Below are 6471 nucleotides of genomic sequence, written 5' to 3'. Positions count from 1 at the left end.
GCTGCCGTGGTGTAGCTGTGTCTGTCTCCCAGCCAAGGCCATGGGCATCATCTTGAACAGAAGCAGAGGTCTTGCAGAGGTCTGATTTCCTCTAGGCTGGAGAGAAAGCCCCTCCTGGGGCTGGGAGGAGGGAGGACTACACGTAGCACACGCACGTTCCTTAATGGAACCTTCCCTGCGTTCCTTTCACAGCGTCTTCCGAGGGAGCAGGAGCCATCAGCAGTGTTCTTCCATGGTCACTGCTTCCTCTGCCATCAGGGAAAGCCACATTTGGTGATGCCACTGTTGGTGCTGGGGAGAGAGGGGATGCACCACTTGGGCAGACTTAGGAAAGACATGGCTCAGCTGCATCCGTTCACCTAGACATTGCAGGAGTTTGGGAAATCCCTGTTTGCTTTCCCAGTTCCTTCACGAGTACCAGGCACTGGAACCACTCAAAAATCAGTGAGTTTGGCGGTGGTGTTGCTGATCCTCTTTCATTTCACACACACGTTATGGCAGGAGGGCAAACCTGGGGGGATGTTTTGCCCCTTAAACTTGGGAGTCAGATGGGATGCCACCCCAGCATCCTCAGAAATTTAGGGCAGCGGCAGTGGCTGTGCGTGGCTCGGTGTTTTTGCGGCCCCATGAGTCAACGTTTTTGCAGACTGACGAGCAACATTTTTCCAACCTCCTGAGTCGACCTTTTTTTTTTTTTTAATGCTGCGTCAGCATTTTTCACAGGACCGAGTAAGCCTTTTCAGCTGCTGAGTCAGCATTCCCTCCATCACCCACACCACAGGCCCCTCCACCAGCAGGCAGGGAACACCCAACTGGGCAGAAAAGTCCCTGATCATGGTGCAGGGGAGCTGGGAGCACCCAAATGGACCCTGAGGGCTCACTCGGGCATCTGTCATTACACCCAGCAAGGAGCTTACCCCATGTTACAGCACCTCAGGGTGCTCCCTGCTGTCCTGCTCAAGGGAAGGGGCACTGCACAGGAGGGATGCAGCCACTCAGAAACGTCACCTGGAACAGCAGGAGCCACATGGTACCCACTGGATGAGCCATGGGCTTTGTGAGCCGGTGTTCACTGCATCGGCACCACCAGGCGAGAGGAGAGTGGTGGGGAAACGTCAGCAAGAACCTGGGAGGACTCTGCAAGGTGCTGCAGGGGCCTGGATCTTTTTCATTATTATTTAATTTATTTATTTTTAATAAGGGCTAATGAGGTAGAATTGCAGGAAAGATGTAAGTCACTAATTGGCGAATGGTTTTTCAGGGCTTTGCCAGACTGTTCGCTGTGTTATGAAAACATCACAGCCAGAGACGGCGTAGGAAATTTCCAAGCGGCTGTGCTGACTGGATGGAAAGAAAAACACCTCCCAGCTCAGATGTCTTCTCAGAGAAAGGGCAGATCCCAGGGATTTTTCCATCCTCAGCAATTCCACAGAGCTTCCTGCAAGTCCCCTGGGTTCCCCCCCACTCACACACAGGAGCCTTCCCAGGGGCAGGCAGTGGCCCGGCACCCCCAGACGTGGCACCACAGGGCAGGGGTGCAAGATGGATGGACAGAAGTCCCCAGGCTGCTTTCATGGGATTTCTGTTCCCCCCCATGCAGGGGCCCACTGTAGTGGGAGATTCATGCAAGGAGCTTGCCCATGGGAAAAAAAATCTGGTGGGAAAAACCCAAACACCTCCAAAAGCCCATCATCCCCCAGCCAAAATGCCTTGATGTAAGGGATCAGGGTTTGGTTTGAAACCCGGGGCTTGTTGCAGCAACCAGGCTGCTCCACTTCTCCTCCTTGGTTTCAGCTCTCAAAATAGACTTATTTTAGTCTAATAGTTTAGTTTAATAGACGCCGTGTTGCTGGGCAGCAGGAGCAACACAATCACAGCCATAGCTCTGAGTGCCACAGTCATAAATAAAGGGCGGGGTGGTGAGTGTGCTGCACAGGACCTTCAGCAGCCCTAAATCCAGGAGGGATGTGGTTGCCTGTCCCCTCCATCCCACTCCAACATGCACAGCCAGAATGTGGGATCCATCAGGTGCCTCTGCCATGAATGAAGCACCTGAGCCTGGAAATCCAGCCTGGGCAGCTGCTTCTCACACCAGTCCCACTGGGTTTGGGGTTGGGGTGGGTGCAAACGTACCCAAGATGGAGAGTGCTGCCTAAATCCCCCGGGAACAAAACCCCTCCCAAAGAAGCACAACCTGGCTGAGCCCCAGGGACACACAAGGATGGGGGAGTGTTCACCCTGGCCATGAGCCACAATTCATCCCAGTGAGACATGAGACACAGCATTTCCCTCCATGGAGCATCAAGTCCAAGCTTGGGGCAGCAGTCAGCAGCTTTCAGGTGAACTGGTGGATTAGGGTTGGCCACAGACCCAGAATCCCCATTTCATGGGCAATCTCATCATTTTGCTTGTCAGGCTTCATCCAGATTGGAACAAAACGGTAATGTACAAAATTTGACTGGACAATGCTTTCAAGGGGGGAAACCATCCCACATCTATTTTTGTTGAGCTGGCACAGTCCCACACCAGCATTAGCCTTTCTGTACCAGTGTTATCCATGAGCCCAGAAGGGTTGGGAGGACAGAGGCTTCACCCTGACCAACATAATCCACTTCCCTGGCTACTATTTTCTCCAGATTTTCTCTTGACTGCTATTTTCCTCAAATCTGTTCTTTCTGATGGCAAATCTTTCTCCCTGAGGGGATCTAATTGGCTTTGTAGAGAAGTGATGGGTAGGGGACAAAATGCCAGGGCACCATCTGCATGAAGTCTCTGTGCTCCCAGGGCAGAAGGTGTGGTGGAGCTCCTGGGAAGCATCTTGGCCACTTCTGCTCAGTCACTCTGGCACATTGCAGGGCAGAACCTGCTGCAAGTTCCCCTGGGCTCCAGCTCTCCTGGGCACAGCCATCTGCCTGGAGCCCTCCTTTCCCTGGCCCCACCAGACCCAAGCCATCTCCCCCAGACAAGGGACAGAACCCTGACCTCCCCCTTGGAGCAAGAGGAGGCAGCTCCTCACATCCAGCTGGCTCAGCCTCCCAGCCCTGATGCAAGCTAGAACAACTCAGGGTCTGGCTCCCAGAAGAGGGATAAGGAGCAGGAAGAGGAGCATGAGCTGTCACAAGGCCTCAGGGGCAAGCAAAGGCATGTCCCGTGGTGGAGCATCTTCAGGCAGACTAGGGTGCCAGGAGGGTAGGGGCCAGAATGTGCCCCTCCATCCCAAAAACCTCTCCCTGTGCTCCTGCTTGGGCTTCTGGGCAAGATCCCAGCTTTTCCGGCTGCTGCCACAGGTCTGTGCCCTGGAGAGGCACTCGATAGTCACAAGCCTGCTTCAAGCAGAACTGTGGCTGGAGCATTTCCCAGACTTTTTCCCTTTGCTCACACTTTCAAGGGAAGGAGCAGGATGGGTGCACTGAGAGCAGAGCCAGCCGCCCTGGGCAGGTGCTGTGCACGCTCCCGCGGCCGCTCTGCCAAAGGAAACACAAACATCCTACCCAAAGAAAGCACTTTTCATCGGCAACACAGGTTCTCATTTTTGCACAGGGCTGGTCTGTTCCGGGCAGCTTTCCCCACCGCACTGCTGGGCCGAGCAAGGGCCCGGCCAAGCTTTCCGGGCTGGGCTCAGGCCAGAGCCGCCCTTCCTGCCCCACATTAGACCCACAGAAACCAGGCAATATGACCACGTCCGGCACCTGGAGAGGATTTAAGCTGACCTGATGTGAGACACCTCAGAGTTAAAGGGGCTTAGTCAGCCTCAGAGTCCCTTCTGCACTTGAGATGTGCAATTTGGGGATGTAGGACCCTGGAGATTGGAGACCTAGGGGCTGTGAGACCTTACTTCTCCTTGCTTCTGGCAAGGGGAATTTAGCCAAACCTGACTGTCCCAGCACGGCAGACAGAGTTGGTGAGGCCCCATAACCTAGAAGGAGCTTTGGAAGGGAAATTCCAGTGTCATGGAATGGTGCAGCTCAACATCAAGCCAGGACAACAAACACAGGTTATTAAAAAAAAAAGAAAAAAGAAAAAGAGAAACTAAAAAAACAAAAGGCAAGTATTACTTTGGCCTAAAATTCGTGAAGACCTGAGGAAAAGGCAGGATTCGGGGCAGAAGAGGGGGTGAGGAGGAGGGTAAGAGCACTTGGACGCACATCATTCATGGAATAAATAGCTCTGGGTATTTTATACCTGCCCTCAGTGTTGGGTGGGGGAGTGGGGCAGCTGGGGCCCCTCATCCTGCTCCTCTACACCCATCAAAGTGCTGCCACTGTAGCAGAGCCAGCAGGTCCCCGGCCCCAACACCTGTCCCAGCTCACCTGTCCCCTCTCACCTGTCCCCTCTCACCTGCCCCAAATCACCTGCCCCAAATCACCTGCCCCAGCTCACCTGCCCCAGCTCACCTGCCCCAGCTCACCTGCCCCAAATCACCTGCCCCAAATCACCTGCCCCAGCTCACCTGCCCCGGATCACCCGCCCCGGATCACCCGCCCCGGATCACCTGCCCCAGCTCACCTGCCCCAGCTCACCTGCCCCAAATCACCTGCCCCAAATCACCTGCCCCAAATCACCTGCCCCGGATCACCTGCCCCGGATCACCTGTCCCGGATCACCTGCCCCAAATCACCTGCCCCGGATCACCTGCCCCAAATCACCTGTCCCAGATCACCTGCCCCAGCTCACCTGCCCCAGCTCACCTGCCCCAAATCACCTGCCCCAAATCACCTGCCCCAAATCACCTGCCCCAAATCACCTGCCCCGGATCACCTGCCCTGGATCACCTGCCCCATCTCACCTGCCCCAGCCGCCGGCAGGAGCAAAGTCCGCAGCGGGAAAAGCGAGGCTGAGGCCTTGGGAACAAAGCAGCCTTTCACAGCAGCGGCTTGGCCAAAGGAACCGGGGAATATTCCTGTCCCAGGGCTCCCAAACGGCTCCTAGCTTTGATCCTGGGCACAGGGCGGGTTGTTGGCATTTTTCCTTTCCTTGTGTTGCTCTATTTTTTTTCCTTCCTACTTCACGGCGTAATTTTTGTGAGTGGCTATGATTTCTAGGAGAATTTCCTTGCCACTCTGGGAAGAAAAACCTTCTGCTGGGAGCAAGATGCAGACTCTGCACAGCCCTTTCACCTGTCTCCTGAGGGAGAAAAACACCTCCTCCAGGATTCACTGGAGGCGCAGGTGTTCATCACCATCATTTTCAGTTCAGAGGTTGTTTTCTGAACATGTCTGATAAACCCTGGCCTCACTCAGGATTGGAAACTGAAACAGTTGCACACCTGTGTACTTTCCTCCCAAACCACGTCCCTTCCAGGGGACTTTATGGCTTGCATGCTCAGGTGGCCTTTCAGACTCCCCAGGTGATGAGGACAAGCATTTTCCTCCTGAGCAGCCCCCAAACCTGCTGGCTTCCAACCAGTTCTTCTGTCACCCCCCTAAAACCTGCTCCCCCACCCCAAATGCAGAGTGAAGGGATGTACCAACTCACCTTCCCAGCCCCGTGCCCAGCCCCAGGCTCTCCCCTCCTGCAGCACAGGGAATGGTTCCCCACAAGCCTGTTCACTCACACAGTGTGGGGCACACCTGACACCCCTGGCAGGGCAGGCCAAGCCTCCCCTGCCCACGGCCCACATCCCAAATATTTTTAGGCAGTTGGAAACACACCTTTGCTGCTGCCAGCCTCCCATGCAGGGATGGGAGGAGACAGATGGGATGGAGAAATGGAGTCAGCCCTGAGAGGTCACTATGGCGTCCAAGGGAACAAAACCATCCCCCTCCTCTTCCTCCTTCTCCTCCTCCTCACCCTTCTCCTCCTGGTCCCACCACGCGCCTTCTGATGGATGTTGCCTTTGGACCAGACCTTCTTCTAGCCCAGCTGCCGAAAAAGTGCTGTGGTGAGCCCTGTGTGCCCGTGGGCCATCTGGAATCCATCACTGTCTGTGCACAGTGACTCCAGCCAAACCCTGCTCCTGCCTGCTGCTGGCAGCTCTTGGCTTTCCAGGGGAGCACCTGCGGGTGCAAAGGGGTCCCCCCACTTCCCAGCACTGGAATCCAGCCGGAGAACCCACTGTACCGCCAGCAGGGGCTGGGAAGGGGAGCAGCCACCCCACAGCCCCACAGGAGCCCCCCATGCTGGGGGAATGGTGCTTTTTTTCCCCTGCCAAGGTATGGGTTGGTATCCCCAAAGTGTGGAGGTGCCATGGAGGGTGTCCCTTGCCGGCCCGATGTGCTGGGCCATGCTACAGGGCTCCAGGTGCTATAGGGCATTTTCTGGCTCTGCCATTGCATTCCCAGATCCTCAGGCACATCGTTGCAGCCCTCCCCATGAGGCTCAACACTCTTCAGGGCTCATTTGCCTCTCCCTGAGCAGCAAATGTCCCATCCTGCAAACAGACCCCAAAGGAGCATAATCCCTCTGTTCCCATGGGTGCAGCACCTGCCCAAAATGTCCCTGGTGTTCCTTCCTGGAGTTAGCTGCACTCCT

This window comes from Corvus moneduloides, chromosome 9 (genome assembly GCF_009650955.1).
Source record: "Corvus moneduloides isolate bCorMon1 chromosome 9, bCorMon1.pri, whole genome shotgun sequence".
In the NCBI taxonomy this organism is placed as follows: domain Eukaryota; kingdom Metazoa; phylum Chordata; class Aves; order Passeriformes; family Corvidae; genus Corvus; species Corvus moneduloides.
Note: the sequence above shows the minus strand (reverse complement) of the source record.